Raw genomic sequence first — 17,744 nt, forward strand, 5'->3', positions numbered from 1 at the left:
TAATATTCTTGCTTGGAAAATTCCATGGACAGAGGAGCCTGGCAGGCTATGGTTCATGGTGTTGCAGAGTTGGATACGACAACAAGGGGATGAGAGGGATAAGTAGGTGGAGAACAGATGATTGCTTAGAGCAATGAAACTAGCCTTTATGATACTTTAATGGTAGATATATGTTATTATACATTTGCCAAAGTCCATAGAAGGTGCAGCACCAACAGTGACTCCTAAGGTAAACTGTGGATTTGGGGTGATAATGATGTGTCAGTGTAAGTCCATCAGTTGTAAGAAATGTACTACTCTGGTGTGGGATGTTTATAATGGGGGAGGCTGTGTGTGTGTGTGTGTGTGGAGGCAGGGAGTATGTAGAAAATATATTTTTTCCTCATTTTTGCTGTGAATTTAAAACTTCTAAAAATAAAGTCTCTTTTAAAAAGTGGCTATTATATCACTTTATCAGGCTGACAGCTTCTTGATATTGTGGAGTGTGTTAAGATAGTGGCTTGGGTACCATTGTGCTGTCTCTGGCATCTCTGTGGCTGCAGAATATTCTTTTTCACCTTATGTGCTTTATGTGATTTCATGTTGGATGATTTAGATACCCTTGGAGCCCTTTTATAGTGGTGCTAGCCAGGACACATGGGCAGAAAAGGTAAATCTGTGTCTAGAATATAGGTCAATTTTTGTCCAGATGAATTACTGCACCTTCCAGTAATAGAAGGAGTTTGATGTAACCAGCTCATTGCCAAGTGGCTTGTTTGCTGGTGGGATAGTGCGATTTCGGGACGTCACTGGTTTCCTGGTGGCAGGGTGCCCTGACTTTGGTGAGTGGGGAGACCGTGTTTTCGGGCCCACCCATAGCCTCTCTCTGTGGTGCCACTCCGTTCATGCACCTGTTGTGCCGGCTCTTTGGTGGATGAGCTGGTTGCTACCATCAGGCGAGCTGTTCTGCCTGAATTGGGTCTTAGGTGTCTGTCTGTTTTGTTCCTGGCAGCTCACCTGGTAAAGAATCCACCTGCAATGCAGGAGACCCTGGTTCAATTCCTGGGTCGGGAAGATCTGCTGGAGAAGGGATAGGCCACCCACTCCAGTTTTCTTGGACTTGCCTGTTGGCTCAGCTGGTAAAGAAGCCACTTGCCATGCGGGAGACCTGGGTTTGGTCCCTGGGCTGGGACGATCTCCTGGAGAAGGAAAAGGCTACCCTCTCCAGTATTCTGGCCTGGAGAATTCCATGGATTGTATAGTCCAACTATAGAGTGTCAGACACGACTGAGCGACTTTCACTTTCACTGGTGTGTATTAAATTGTAAGGTCTTCACATTTTATTCTCACTCCTATTTCTGTTCACAAGACTGTTGCCCAGGTTACCTTGTCTGTGGTCTACAAATTTTTTTTTTTCAGGCTCCTGACCACCTTAGCTAAACTATTTACCACTGCCTGTCAGTACATTTTTTTTCACCTTGGGATGCTTCTCTTTTAACAGAAAATGGATGCTCTACCTATTGTGAAATATTTTCCTTCACCACTGTCTTACAGGGTGACCTGTGATTGAAGATGTGGTCCAGGGGTTTACTTTTGATTTGTACCCACATACACAACTGGCTGGTCTGGCCCTGTTCATGCCTGATCCCAGGAATACCATTTTCATGTTATGATGGGTTTTGAATGTGCCTGCCTGACTGTATGATTTGGTGGGTTTGACTGAACCTAAGTTGTGATGGTCAGTTCTGTTGGAATGGTCGTATCATGTCCCATTTAATGTTAGACATCTCTCTTTACAGGAGCTTAGTGACATTCCAGGGACTGTTTTTCAATTTGGTTTATCATTCTTCACTGCAGATGGCATGTACTTGTTTCTGGACCCAGAGGGGATATGCTGTGATTCTCTTACTGTAACTTGCCAGAAACTTTACAGTGCATCTACTCACCACTCATATCTCTAAACCCATAACATCTGCCAAGTCATTTGGCCCTAGGAGAAGGGTCTCATGCAGAGTCTTTTACCACTCTGGGCCTACTCAAATTGGCCACCTTTGTATTACATGACAAACAGGTCAGAGTAGTATTCTTAAGACAAAGAGAACAAACTGGTAGTAGAAGATTTGACATAGAATAGTTTGTCCTTCAGTCTGGTGAAAATGTCCTCACTTGTCCCAGATCACTGAATCATAAAACAAAAGAGAAAAAAAAATACAGTTCAGCTGTGAGTAAGACCCCTGGATGTTGATGAGATTTTCTTCCCACCTTCTGGAACACATGTTCCAGAACACATATCAGGGCTTTTAATATCCTTGACATATCTTGCTCTTTTGGTCTGATTAACATGATTTTATTGACATAACATCATTTTTGCAGAGGATCCACATTATCTACTTCTCTTGAAGCTATAATGTAAATAACTGGAAGAGTTACTGTATCTTAGGACAAGACCATAAATACATACATACTGTTGTCTATCCCAAGCAGATGCCCTAGAAAAATATAGAAAGCTCAGCAGTTCATATTATGAATCCTATATAGTTTTGATATAGAAAGCTGTTGAAAGAAAGTGAGGTTGCTACATAGTGTCCAAATCTTAGCAAGCCCATGGACTGTAGCCTACCAGGTTCCTCCATCTGTGGGATTTTCCAGGCAAGAAGACTGGAGTGGGTTGCCATTTCCTTCTCCAAGAGATCTTCCTGACCCAGGGATTGAACCCAGGTCTCTCGCAAAAGCTGTTATGGTATATTAAAAGGAAGTTACCAAAATACGTGTGATTTTAGGAAAACTAATTCTAACTAAAATGTAAAAATTATAACTGAAATACTAACAGCTGGAATTTAGCAGTATGTTAGAGAACAGTAATTCTGACCAGGGAAGGTTTCTTCAAGGAAAGGAAGAGTATTTTACTATGCCATCAGAGTCAACAAGTTATTTTGGAAAAATCATGTGACCATGCTAAATATATAGTGAAAAGCCATCTTATAGGGTTCAGTTGTGATTCCTCATTTAGTAGATAGAAGAGACAGTATTTAGATATAGTAAAGACTATGTAGCAAAAACCTTCAAAGCTGCATATTTTGGCTAAAATGGCCAAGCATTAATGCTAAATTAAGAAATAGACAATGATGCCTTTGATCACATTATGTCAGAAAACTTTATTAGGGATTCCCTGGTAGCTAAAATGATCAAGAATCTGCCTGCGTTGCAGGAGACCTGGTTTTGATCCTTGTATCAGGAAGACCCTGTGGAGAATGGCTACCCACTCCAGTATTCTTGCCTGAAGAATTCCATGGACAGAGGAACCTGGTGTGGTACAGTCCATGGAGTTGCAAAGAATCAGAAATGGCTGAGTGACTAATGCTTTTACTTCAACAAATCTGTAGGATTTGACATAAGAATAGATTCGTGGATTATAATATAGAATCAGAAATAGATACTAGTATGTGTGGGAATTTAATATATACCAAAGGTGGCATTTCAGTGTAATGGTATATGGATGATTCCTTTAAGAAGTAGTGTTGGCACAAGTGACTATCCATCTGGAATAAAAATTAAGGTGGGTCCCTTATCTTACTATGTGGGTGTGTGTGTGTGTGTGTATAAGATAAATAATTAGATATGAATTCTGTATGAATGAAAGAAATTTAAGAGGCTCCAAGTTTAATTTAGTGGTGAGAAAACAATCCTTAGTCAAACAGCAATCCAGAAAAAATAGACATTTTCTATGTAAAACTTAAGGCAAATTACTTACACAGAAAATATTAGCTGTCTGAATCAACATCTTATCAGAGATTAGAGAAATGTTTAGGACAGATTTCTATTTAGAAAACTTTAAAGTAGATAATAGAGATTTAAATTGTAGTTTGGGGTAATAGACACCAATAGCTGTCAGTTAACTAGTGAGTATTTGAAACAGTTGCCTTACAAGTCAAAACACCCCAACAGTGTCTTGGAACTTTAGTCACTTCTTATATGCTTTTTAAAATAAGCACTCCAAGGGATTCTGAAGGGAATAGTTCAAGTCGTATCTTTCTAAAGGCACCATACATTCTTTATTTTAGAATAGATGATTGTCTGTATTCACCCTCTCAACTTTAGAAAATTTGTCATGGACTTATAAACAGCTGTTCTTAGATAAAATGATGATGTCTGAGCATCATTAAATAAATTTAAGTGCAAACACTAAAAACCTGTATTGCAAGTACTATATTAGAAGCAAATATTCAGGCATATGTTCAGTGAAGAGTTCAATAAGATGATCTGAAAATGAATAAAGCCTCCTTTAAATTTCAAAGTTTCTCAAAGTCAAGCGGATTATACTCTTGAATGTACAGTGTGTATTGTTTTATCATAAGGTTGTGAGTTCATATCATAATCTGTCAAGAAAAAATTCTAATAATGCCTTTCCCCTTTCAATGCCAGCCTGACCTCCCATGTTAGTTGCTTCAGTTTATTTCCTACCTTGTGGTCTGTGATCAATATAGAAAAATCAGTCTATGTTCTTTCTGACCTTTGAATTCCTAGCGTTGCTGATGAACTTATCCTCAATGGCTCTACAAAGTCCACCATTGCAAATTGAGAGTTTAACTTGAACTTCCCAGTCAAATATGAGGAACAACCATTTGCAAAGAAATGTTAATGTTCTTTCGTGTTCTTTGAGCTACCTTTGTACTTCTCCTTCCTTTCCTCTGGAAAACCTCTTAAGAGGACTTGGTCAGATGATCACACTGCTACTCTGTCCAGTTACATACTCCATATTGTCTCAGTTGTTCTGCCCAACCTTGGCATTTCTGTGATCTTCTGATTGGAAAAGTGAGGCTGTGGCTATCAGGTCTTTGTTAAGGTAACCATGGTCTAATCACAGATTTGACTATACATTGCCTATGCTTGTGCCGTTGCTATGATGGAAATGTTCCTCTAAATTTGGGGGAGGGATGGAAATAAAAAGTATCTGTGCATAAGATATGGATGTTAAGAAAATCTTCCAGGTAAAATTATGTAACAATTTTGAAGGTCTAATGTGTAGTACTTATGACCTTCTACTATATTAATTTATATCACTCAGTTCAGGTCAGTTCAGTCACTCAGTCATGTCCAACTCTTTGTGACCCCATGGACTGCAGCATGCCAGGCCTCCCTGTCCATCACCAACTCCTGGAGTTTACTCAAACTCGTGTCCATCAAGTCGGTGATGCCATCCAACCATCTCATCCTCTGTTTTCCCCTTCTCTGCCTGCCTTCAGTCTTTCCCAGCATCAGGGTCTTTTCAGATTAGTCAGTTCTTCACATTAGGTAGCCAAAGTATTGGAGTTTCATCTCCAGCATCAGTCCTTCCAATGAATATTCAAGACTGATTTCCTTTAGGATGGACTGGTTGGATATCCTTGTAGTCTAAGGGACTCTCAAGAGTCTTCTCCAATACCACAGTTCAAAAGCATCAGTTCTTCAGTGCTCAGCTTTCTTTATAGTCCAACTCTCACATCCAGACATGACTACTGAAAAAATCATAGCTTTGACTAGATATACTTTTGTTGGCAAAGTAATGTCTCTGCTTTTTAATTTGTTGTCCAGTTTGGTCATAACTTTTCTTCCAAGGAGCAAGTGTCTTTTAATTTCATGGCGCAGTCACCATCTGCAGTGATTTTGGAGCCCCCCAAAATAAAGTCTCTCGCTGTTTCCACTGTTTCCCCATCTATTTGCCATAAAGTGATGGGACCAGATACCATGATCTTAGTTTTCTGAATGTTGATTTTTAAGCTAATTTTTTCACTCTCCTCTTTCACTTTCATCAAGAGACTCTTTAGTTCTTTGCTTTCTGCCATAAGGGTAGTGTCATCTGCATATCTGATGTTACTGACATCACGGCAATCTTGATTCCAGCTTGTGATTCATCCAGTCCAGCATTCCTTAGGATGTACTCTGCGTATAAGTTAAATAAGCAGGGTGACAATATACAGCCTTGACGTACTCCTTTCCTGATTTGGAACCAGTCTGTTGTTCCATGTCCAGTTCTAACTGTTGCTTCTTGACCTGCATCCAGATATCTCAGGAGGCAGGTCAGATGGTCTGGTATTCCCTTCTCTTGAAGAATTGCATGGTTGTCTGAGGAGGCCTTACAAAGAGCTATGAAGAGAAGAGAAGCGAAAGGCAAAGGAGAAGAAGAAAGATATTCCCATTTGAATGGAGAATTCCAAAGAATAGCAAGGAGAGTTAAGAAAGCCTTCCTCAGTGATCAGTGCAAAGAAATTGAGGAAAATAACAGAATGGGAAGAACTAGAGATCTCTTCAAGAAAATTAGAGATATCAAGGGAACATTTCATGCGAAGATGGGCACAATAAAGGACAGAAATTATATGGACCTAACAGAAGCAGAAGATATTAAGAGGAGGTGGCAAGAATACACAGAAGAACTATGCAAAAAAGATTTCATGACCCTGATAATCATGATGGAGTGATCACTCACCTAGAACTAGACATCCTGGAATGTGAAGTCAAGTGGGCCTTTGGAAGCATCAATACGAACAAAGCTATTGAAGTTGATGGAATGCCAGTTGAGCTATTTCAAATCCTAAAAGATGATGCTGTGAAAGTGCTGCACTCAATATGCCAGCAAGTTTGGAAAAGTCAACAGTGGCCATAGGACTGGAAAAGGTTAGTCTTCATTCCAATCCCAAAGAAAGGCAATGCCAAAGAATGCTCAAACTACCACACAATTGCACTCATCTCAGATGCTAGCAAAGTAATGCTCAAAATTCTCCAAGCCAGGCCTTCAAGAGTATGTGAACCATGAACTTCCAGATGTTCAAGCTGGATTTGGAAAAGGCAGAGGAACCAGAGATCAAATTGCCAACATCTGCTAGATCATTGAAAAAGCAAGAGAGTTCCAGAAAAACATCTACTTCTGCTTTGTTGACTATGCCAAAGCCTTTGACTGTGTGGATCACAGCAATTTATATTACTAGACCTGAAAAATCTTTTAGTTTATTCAGATTAATTCATATTTCCTGTGAATGAATTTTTTATACTGTCCCTTTTGGATCTCAGACTGTTTTGAATTTAGCTACTTCTTGTAGAAAAACAATGTGTCATAACCAACTCTTTGCCAGGAGTATTAATTCCACATTCTTAGCTTTACAACATCAGTTTTGAAGTATTCTCAGACCTGTTACCACTAGAGTTCATTGCTCCCAGGCAATAAATTGTTATTTTAAACTTTTCGTCTGATAACATTGTCATCTTAAATGCCCACATGCTCTTTTTGTGTTGAGAAATGTGCCCCAGTTTTCCATACATTGTGTGTTTTCTGCCTGTTGAATACTATGAAACTTAATATACTGTTTTCAACTATCAAGTCAACTTGCGTATCAGTGAAACTGTATTCTTTTAATCAGTACTTTTTATTTTATGAAGAATATATAAAGCCATCAAACAACTTTTGCAATTGTATAAGTAGAAAGAAATAAATAGAATTGAAATTAGTGACTCTTGCACACACTATTTAAACAGTGTATATGATTGACACATTTAAATTGCTAGCTACAGTCAAGATTATATGATAACTACTGACACGTATCAAATTGGAACAGTCATTGTTTCTGATTCATCATATTATCTAATATTGCTCAGTGCATTTTAGAAGAATAATTAATGATAAATAAGTGATTCTCAAGTAGCTATTGGATCAGAATTGCATTAAGAACTTTTTCAAATGTACATTCCCAAAGCTTTTTCTTGGGTAGATTGAAATGTATGGACTTCAAAAACTGTGCCTCACAGTAATCTTCTGGTTCAGTGGTCTGATTTATCTTATTATAATCTTGCAAGTAACTACCAGGTTGATTTCCCTAAAGCATTTCATTATTTTTTTATTTGTTCTTTTTTGGCTGTGCCATATGGCTTGCAGAATCTTAGTTCCTCAGCCAGGGATTATACTCAGGCCCCAGCACTGAGTCGTAACCACTGGACTGCTAGGGAATTCTAAGATCACTTCTTTAAATAATACCTTTAAATACATCTTTATTCCAAGGCCTTGGTGAGTCACCATATTTATAGGAGGATATTTGTAGATTGCTGAAGAAGAAAAAGGCAACCCACTTCAGTATTCTTGCCTAGAAAATTCCATGGATAGAGGAACCTGGTGGGCTAGGTGTTGCAAAAAGTTGGACATGACTTAGCAAGTGAGCACATTCATACATTGTAGTATTTCATTTATCCACTCCTCACCCTAGAGAAGGCTAGAATGTGCTACAAATACAGCCCTAATTCTAACTGATATCAAGCAACAGAAATCCCTGGCACTAAACTCTTGGGTTCCACTTGAACCCATGGTGTACGTTGGCAATGAGGCATGACCTTCCTTTCAGGTGAATTCAAGTTCGGTCTGAGCACCTTTAACATAGTTTGACAGAAAGCTATAGCCAAAGAGTAAATTGACATGTAAAGTAAAAGCAATTTTCCATCGTATTCTACACTTTACACAGTGAATTTATATTATTAAATTAAAACCAAAAGTTTTGAATATTTTAAATGGAAAAATGTAGGCTACAGGACAACCCATATGTTATAATTGCAAATATAAAAATTATATGTACCAGTTGTCTGTATATATGTGTATATATAGTCATACACACATATAAATTTTTCCTTGAGGTTGCAAAGAGTCGGACATGACTGAGCCAATTTCATTTCATTTCACACGTATGAAACAGGTGAATGCTTAATTATTATTGTTTGATTCAGTAGAACCACTTGGCAATACCCTTTATTCTTTGTATCCTTTTTGTCCTAGGGATTAATTTTGTAGTTTGGATACAGAGAAGCAGTAGAAGGTCTTGGGCAGGCTAGGAGGCAGTTTAAAGAGTGGGGAGAGTGAGATAGAACTTTGGGGATTGTCTAACAGCTACGTCACTAATTAGCCAAGTGCAAATTGCTCAGTCTCTCAAACTTAAATTCCTCAAAGCTCAAATTCAAATTCCTTAGTGTAAGGAAGACCCTAATAATGACTGCCTTATGTGTTTGTATGAAGTTTAATTGATAAAATCTATATAAAACACTCTCTGTAGAACATGGCATGGAGTAAGTGCTCAGCAAACTTAGGTGAGCATCTGCTTGGAGAAACAGGATGGACATAAAGAAAATAACAATACTGGAAAACAAATACTAACTGTCAAAAGCAAAATGATGCATCATTTATGATCTAATCACTGTTCATATAAACTCATTTTGAAGGATCAAAGTATGAACTGTTAAGCTGTACATGAAGGGGAATCCCCAAACTGTTCCTTACTGTTTATTTATCCATAGCTTTCCCCATTCCCCCATCCCTTTTGTTGAATAACCAATGAGGGGAATCTAAGTATTAGCAGAAATAGGAACCAGAGAGGAATTACGATGTTCAGAAAGCTGGCTTTCTATTTCAGGTATCTACTTCTTGGAGCATGGATGGCTGCCAGAACTCTGCGAGAGAAGTGTTTTGCTAGCCACGCACTTCCCTAGTTCTTAGAAACTTCGTCCCCTAGAATGGTAACCTTGTAGAAGATGAGCTTCGCTAATAGAACATGCTGGTGTGACAGGTCATGCCGGTCTGGATTTTATGTGTAGTGTGGTTCTAGAAGGCTCTCTGCCAGGTCATTATTCTGTCACCTCTTAAAGCAAAATGGAGACTATTTTCTGAACAAATACATTGTGGAAGTGGGGAGTAAAGCCTTGATGTTTAGACTGTGGTGAGGGGCTTTGCATCATACTGGCATGTTCCTTTATTCCTACTTCTTTCCCATCTTAGTTCACCCACCACCCCCATCCCCTCCTCAGAGTCACAGAGGGTCCAGGAAAGTACAAACATGTCAGTGAACTCAAATAGAAAAATATAAAGAAGTGGTAGCCATTACCTAACAAGCAGCACCAGAGTTCCACAGCGGAAATATCTGTGCAGCGACTGCCTGGAGGATGATGTCTTAAATTATGATTTTGTTGTCATTCTATCCCAGAAGGAACAGATGCTTTAAAGAGACACATGGCTGTTTCAGGAAGTGGAAATTTAGTAGCCCAGTCTTAAAATTCCGCTGGAGTGGACTCCAAACCACTTTTCTGTAGCTGTGTGATGATGGATATATTACTTCACTCTCTTAAGCCTTAGTTTTTCCTCTCTAAATGGGAATAGTCAAAGCCCTTCCCTGGGAGGGTTAAATAAGCTCAGTGCCAGGCACATGTAATCATTAAGTACAGGAGTCACTGTCAGTATTTGCCAGTCAGTACATAAAAACATCTCCCAGCACCACTATTCAGTATTGAATAGTAATACAATACATTGGATTCTGCAATTTCAAATTGACAATCCTGCCCCAAAGGGCACATTAAATAGTTGGAGCTCACTGTTACCGTTCATCCTGTGCTTGGCAGTGTTTCTTCTATGTCAGGCCCATGTCCATGGGAGATGCTGCACTGAGAGGAAAATGTTGGGTTCACCAAAATATTCATTCAGGATTTTCCGGAATATCTTATGAAAAACCCAAACTAACTTTTTGGCCAGCCGAATATCTTGGTGCGCATTGAAATTATCGGGCAGCTTTCTTTTTAAAACATTAGGAAAAGATCATTTATAAACTCCCATATAATGTGAAAAAATCCACTAAATTATTTTTTAATGTAGTAAGAGTGATAGTCAAAATATTAGGAAGGGTGTGGCATTTCCCTGTCAGAATGCACAGCAACTACATATAACTGCCATGGCTGTACTGTGGACACCTGAATTAAATAGCAACCTTGATTGAACCTGGCTTGGAGAGTCTGGGTTGTGGCTGCAAATCTTTAGCCATTTCCATTTCCAGTCTTTTAGTAACCAGTCCCTGTAGAGCCAGCAGCTTTGTTTTTGATTTGTTTCCACCATTCCTGCCCCAGGGAAGCTGCTCTCACACAAAATAACACCATCTACCAAGGAGCTGAGTATCCACACATCCTTTATATCCTTATATCACAAAATATATAAGTTCTCAAAATGTCCAAATGACAGTAAACATTATCTATTCAAATACATGTGCCCCAATATAATAGAGCATCCCCCAAATGAAAATAAAACAGAAAGGTTTTTATTATGATACACCAGAATCTTTCTTGTTGTTCCTTGAAACCATGTTTCAGATCACCAGTTTTGCTAAATAAAATTATAAATGTCTGACCCTACAGATAATTGGGCTCAGGAGGAATACATGGGGAGAGAACTTTCACAGAAGTTCAGCCTTCTCAGCTTTTGTAGCTTGTGTTAAAACCTTAATCACTTTGCTTTCCAGCTGCAGAATTAGTAGATTACGTAACGAAAATAAGGAACATTCTTATTGCACCAGTCAAATTGTTTCACAGTTACTAATTAATCTGTGCAAAATCCTTTCAACTAAGCATCACCCCTGAGTTTATATAAAAAGGCTATTTTAGACAGGTGTTAGGGGTTGATAGGGATTCCCTGGTGGTTCAAACGGTAAAGCGTCTGCCCACAATGCGGGAGACCTGGGTTTGATCCCTGGAGAAGGAAATGGCAGCCCACTCCAGTACTCTTGCCTAGAAAATCCCATGGATGAAGGAGCCTGGTGGGCTACAGTTCATGGGGTCGCAAAGAGTTGGACACAACTGAGTGACTTCACTTCTTCACTTCAGGGGTTGAAATCTTGACTCTCCCTACCCCTGCACCCTAGGTTCATATGCCACAAAGAACTCTACTTCCTATATTGTTGTAACTCAACTTCACTGTTTGCTTTTCTTTCTTTTTAATGGCATACTCCATTCTGCCTCTCCAGGCATCCTCTTACATTTGCCAGAGTCGTCACAGAGCCCGTGACTTGTGAACTGAGAATGAGCAAGGCTTGGAAGGATGGGTCACGGGTCACTTATCCATTGAGGTTGTCTCTCTCCACTGTCTCTTCTGGTCAGGCTGCCTGTCCCAGCTCCCGTTTCTTAGAATCTTTTCCCAGTTCATCTCCCTGAGAGCTCTGGGTAACTGTTCCTCTCTTGAGTCCAGTCACCCTCCTGTGGACTTCCAAACCTCCTTAGCTGGAAGGTATTCATGTATTTCTATCCTTTTGTTGAATCTTCTCAATATTTCCTTGGGAACGGCTTGTGCTTTTGGAAACAGTTTGTTGGGAGGACAACTTTAACTTTCTCTCCTGCCTCCTCCTTCCTTGTGATAAAGAATCACAGAGCTAGCAAAAGGGGGGAGATTCAGGGGAAAACAAAGCAAGTTAAGAATATTAACAACAGCCCCAGAACTGAAGATACCTTTCAGTCTTGTCTCTGACACTAGGGCTAGAATTTGGAGGCTCGCTGAGTCCTAAGCGGTGGTTCCTGTATGCATGGATGACCCTGTGGCAGAATTACTTTGGGAAGTTAAAAAGAAACAAACAAATAAGCAGTTCTGGGCCTGGTGCCTGGAAGTTCTGGAGCAGTGGGACCAGGGGAATCAGCGTTTCCACACAGCTCCCCCAGATGGTCAGATGTGTAGCCAAGTGTGGCAGCTACTGCCCTAAGTCTGACGTTCGTTAATTCCACACATATTGTTTTGAGTGTCTTCTGTGGACCAAGCACTGCGGTAGGCTTTTGGACATGCAGCGGGAATGTGCACAGAAATGGCTAGGCAGACAGTATGTGTAACAGGGCTCATCTCTATGTGAAGAATGTCTCTCTTAAGAGGATTTTTGTTATTGTTCTTTTTTTTTTTTCTTCCCTGTAACTGTATCCAGAGGCCTCAGATTCCTGGCCTAGAGGCCACATCATATATACAGTTCCGTTAGGGCAGCCCCATGTTCAAAAAAAAAATAAAAAAATAAGGAATCACCAACATGAAAAAACAAAAAGATTAGCAGCTATTTTCTAAAACTGAGAAGCAGCTGTCCTTTTTATTGGCTAGCTTTTCAGCAGCTCCATGCCATCCCCACCTGGCATTTTCACTAACTTATAATGTCTGCCTGTTCTTTAATATCCTGACATTATGCGGATATTAAAAAAATTGTGTATGTGTTCATGGAAACTATCACTTGTTATTTTGAAATGTGAGGATTCAGTGAACAGAATTTGTTCAGGATCTACAAAATGAAATGTGTCCTCAGATGTCCACATAATTCAGCTTTATCTGGAGGATCTAGAGAACCAGTCAATCCTAAAGTAAATCGGTGCTGAATACTCATTGGAAGGACTAATGTTGAAGTTGAAGCTTCAATACTTTGGCCACCTGATGCGAAGAGCCGACTCATTGGGAAAGACCCTGATGCTGGGAGGACTGAGAGCAGGAGAAGAGGCAGCAACAGAGATGGTTGGATGAGATGAGACGGATTGTTGTATGGCATCATCAACTCAATGGACATGAGCTTGAGCAAACCGTGGGAGATAGTGAAGGACAGGAAAACCTGGGGTGCTGCAATCCATGGGGTCACAAGAGTCAGAGAGGCTGAACAATGAGAGAACAGGAAGTAAGCATCTGTGCTCTGAACAAACCAGAAATCTCAGAAGTCCATTCCTAGAAGCATATGTGTTATAAATGTATTCCTCCAGGCAGAATTCTCGGTGCTGAAGAAGCAGTACTGGTATTCAGGATTGTACCTTTACCTACAGATATGCATGTAGCCTTTTGGTAAATTCACTTCCATCTCCTAAATCAAACCATGTGGGGAAATGAAACCACAGTGATGACTGTTGTGTGAACTAAACTATATCAACTCTTAGCTGCAGGTCATAGTCTTCATTAAGATCTTCAAACTTTTCCTGCCAGTGGTTACAAATGCTTTCCTAAGATTTCCTGGGTGGCATGCATAGAAATGGTAGTATCTATGTGGAGCATCTGGGTAGAAAAAGGAGTCTCCTTGTGACAGAGGTAGTCTGGGTACATAGAGCTAAGGAAATCTCCATTGAGGGCACAGTCTTTGGGACACTCTGAACTTTTCTTGCAAAGTTTTGGTTCTTAGGCCTAAGGTCATTAGTGGATGAACAAGAACCATCTCAATGAAGAAAACAGGAGAGTTTCTACATAACAGAGATCTCCTGCTCTGGAAAGTTGGGGAGATGTAACCTCTTCATTGTTATACTTTCCCCAGTGGAAATATAAAACAAATTAAAAAAAAATGTATTCCTGGTTAGAAAAAAAAATATTACAGTGTTTTTAGTATGCAGTGTTGTATATTTCTCTGGAAGCAATAGAGTGATCAATTATGCTTTTCAGAATTTTAATCAGGAGCATGCATTTTGGTTGGAGGTTTCAAGATGGATTGTATCTAAATTGCAGACATATTTTGTTTGGTCAACACAAATGTTTTGACGCGATGATTTTAAATAGTTGCCTGCTAATATTTGAAAACTAGGAGATTTTGTTGAAAGTTCTGTCCGGGGTTCTCTTTGCACCAGCAGACAGCCCCTGAGGCTGAGTTAGATGAGCACATGCACTCTTGTTCTCCGCTCCACCCCTCCTTATGATTTTATGTGTGTACATTCCAGATTATTCCATATAGGCAGTAAGTTTGTGGTTTACGGCCTTCATGTGAACCATTATTTATTTGTGTGATAACAACTAGAGGTTTGTTGCGGTGGGGGAGGGGGTCCAGGATGCTTTTCCTTTGTCTCCTCAGCTGAAAATGATACTATGGATGTAAATTCAAGCTTCTATCACAGTTTGCTTCAGTTTAGATTTACACTTCAGTGTTGATAGAGTGGATGTTTTACACACCTAAATACGGCCACTAATAGGTGTGAATGCTAAGTAGATAACTATTCATAGCCACGATTAGCATTTCCAAAAGGTGTCAAAATCACTCCTTTCGTTGTGATAAAGCAATTTTAAAAAACACAGTTAAGCAAAACAAGTGTTTTAAAAAAAAAGATGTAAGCAGTCCATGAGGTGTTAATGTCTCTTTAAAATGAGTTAGAGACCTATGTTTGAGTTAGTACTTTATTTCAGTCTTTGATTTCAGTGAAGGTGTCAGTTATATTTAATATCTTTGAAGTAATAGCAGTAACTATCATGTCTGGCATACCAAAGAGTTGGTTCATCATATAATCACAATCATATTTAATTTTTACAGTAAACCAATTATGTGAATATTTGCCACTACCATTTTCCAGCTATAAAATTCAAAAACAAAAGAGGTTTAAGTAACAAGTAACTTGCCTGAAGTTATACAGCAGAGTATGTATATACAGATATATTTATGTCACACATCTATGTACACACACATATACACATACACCGTGTTTATAACCACAGTTAATTCTGCCTGTCATGTTTTTAAACTTGTTTTGACCACCATTCATAGTAAGAAATACTAGTTATTTCAGAGTTTAATGCTTAATATGTCGTCCTTCCATAGTGTCCTTATACAAACCAGTTCCAGTCCTTATTTAAATTTAGTACATTTTGATCATTTCTGTTCTTTTCTGTTCTCTCATTTGCCCCTATAGTAAATACACAGATGTTTTAAAAGCCCTGTGCCTAGTCCTCCAAATGGGATACAACCTGAAGTTTGCAAAGCACTGACTTAGAAGATAGATGTCGTGGAATCCATTTCTGATGGAGAGAATGAGGAGGGCAGATGCTTTTAAAATGAGGGCAAATGCAGGAGGTTTTGTGGTCCAGTAATTTATGAAGACATAAATTTGCCTCTGTATATGTGTTTCATTTACATTAGAAAGGTCTTTGTTTTATTTTACAATAAAGTGATTCCATATTAAAAAATTATACAGTGGTTTTAATGTATGCAAATTATACCTTAAATAAAAAGTGATAATCAGGTGGGAGTAGGGTGAGTGGAACTAGAGAAGAAACAAGAATGGCAGGTTATTGATATTTGTTTGAAATTGGTGGTGAGTTTATGGGAGTTTATTATCCTATTCACTTTACTTTGTATGTGATTGGGATTTTTTTGTAACAGAAAGATCTTTTGACAAAGTAGGAGGGCCTTCAAGATCTTTTATTCTGTTTTCCCACAAGGCTCATGGTTATATGAGAACAGGACTGTGTAGGTTGAAGTGTAACCTTTATTCTGTAAAGTTTTGTGAACAGTAAGTAGCCAGGCTGAACAGATGCTGGTTTTAAACTCTTCTGCTGCCAGATGGCTGTAAAGTTAGGTTTCTGATTTTGCGACGATTGACATTCCAGGGTGGATAATTCTTTGTTGTAGGGACTTGGCTGTGTACCTTAGAATTGTAGTCCGACCCAGGCAGCTGGTACATGCCCACCCCTTCCCTTCCCAGCGGTGACAGCTGAAAACCTCCTCACATGGGGACCGATGATGTCCCCTGCCGGGGACACAGTCACTCCTGGTTGCGAACCACTGCCCTAGAGCCTGTGCCCACCTTGTATATATGTCTAACTGGGCTTTGAGCAGGGAAACAAAACTTCAGAGAACCACATTCTGCCTGTGTTTTAGGTAAATGAGGAATCCATCAGGCCGAATCATCACTGCTAGGGATTGACTTAGAGATACCAGATTCAGGAAGGATCACATGTATGAAACTTGGCACTTTGCTTAACTCTTCTCTACCTTAGTTCCCTCATCTGTAAAATGGGGATGGGTGACAGCCCCTTTGTGATATTACATGAGTTTATATTTATGAACCACCCAGAGTCTTACCTGACATACGTTAAGGGTTTACTATTTCACCTACCTAGAGCTCCTGCTGGAATTGTGGTTTGGGTCGTTGAGGAATGAAGGGATTCTCTGGAAAGTGAAGGGGCTTCCCTGGTGGCTGAGACTGTAAAGAATCCTCCTGCAGTGCAGGAGACCCGAGTTGGATCCCTGGGTCAGGTTCTGTATTAATATCATGTTTGGGTACTAGTGTGCCTCAGTGAACCTCAGTGCTTTGAGACTGTTCACTTAGAATGTTTAGTCTGAGGCATGCTCTGCACCCCCTGGAGACACTGATAAAAGAAACCACAGAGATGAGCCTGAAATGCTCCAGAAAGGGTCTCTGCTCCAGAAGTTCACCTCTTGGTCACTGAATAGTGGTGAATCATCACTCCTCTTTCCTTTTCAGCATCTACTCTGAATCTTGCTCATGTGATTTTGGCTGAGGCACAGTCATTTCCATGCAAGTTCACTTCAGAAGAGTCTCTCCTCTAGTAAATTATACCTTTCATTTCTGTAGTTTAAATTCTTCTCCTCAGTCTATAAATATGCTCAAGAATTTTTCAACTTAAAAATATCCTTCATTGACTCTCTATCGACCGACCCTCCGGCCATCTCCAACCGCAGTCCCATCTCTCTCATTCTGAATTATTGAAAGAGCAGCTGATTCCAGCTATTTCCACTCCCTCACCCTCTGTTCACACTTCTGCCCACCGCAGTGAGGCTGATGCTGCTCCAGGACTCAGCTGAAACTGGACACAATGACATCACCAGAGGCATTAGGAGACCTTAATTTATAGCCTCTCTTTCCCGCCTGTGTCTCTCCTTCTAGTTTTTTCTTGCTTTCATTCTCTTTTTATTTCTGCTTTTTTAAAAAAAATAGCTTTATTGAGGTAAAGTTCACATGCCATAAATTGCACTCATATTATTGTGCAACTCAGTGATTTTAGTAAATTTGCAGAGTTGTGCAGTCATTTCTATAAACCAGTTTTAAAATACTTTCATCATCCTGGAAAGAACCTCCCTGCCTATTTTCAGTCACGTCTGTTCTACTCCTAGCCCCAAGCGACCTATTTCTTTCTGTGATGTCCATCAGCCCCTTGGAAAACAAAACGCTCTGCACGCACCCTTAGCTTTCCGAACCCAGGCACACTTGAGTTGCATTGGACC

At 39.7% G+C, this 17,744-nt stretch overlaps 1 protein-coding gene across 1 annotated transcript in view; it reads left to right on the forward strand.

The window, feature by feature from the left end:
* CNTN3 (contactin 3) overlaps nucleotides 1-17,744 on the forward strand; it is a 382,508-nt gene that overhangs the window by 74,199 nt on the left and 290,565 nt on the right. The gene's annotated exons all lie outside the window — the stretch shown is intronic.

Source organism: Odocoileus virginianus, chromosome 26 (genome assembly GCF_023699985.2).
Source record: "Odocoileus virginianus isolate 20LAN1187 ecotype Illinois chromosome 26, Ovbor_1.2, whole genome shotgun sequence".
Taxonomy (NCBI): Eukaryota; Metazoa; Chordata; class Mammalia; order Artiodactyla; family Cervidae; genus Odocoileus; species Odocoileus virginianus.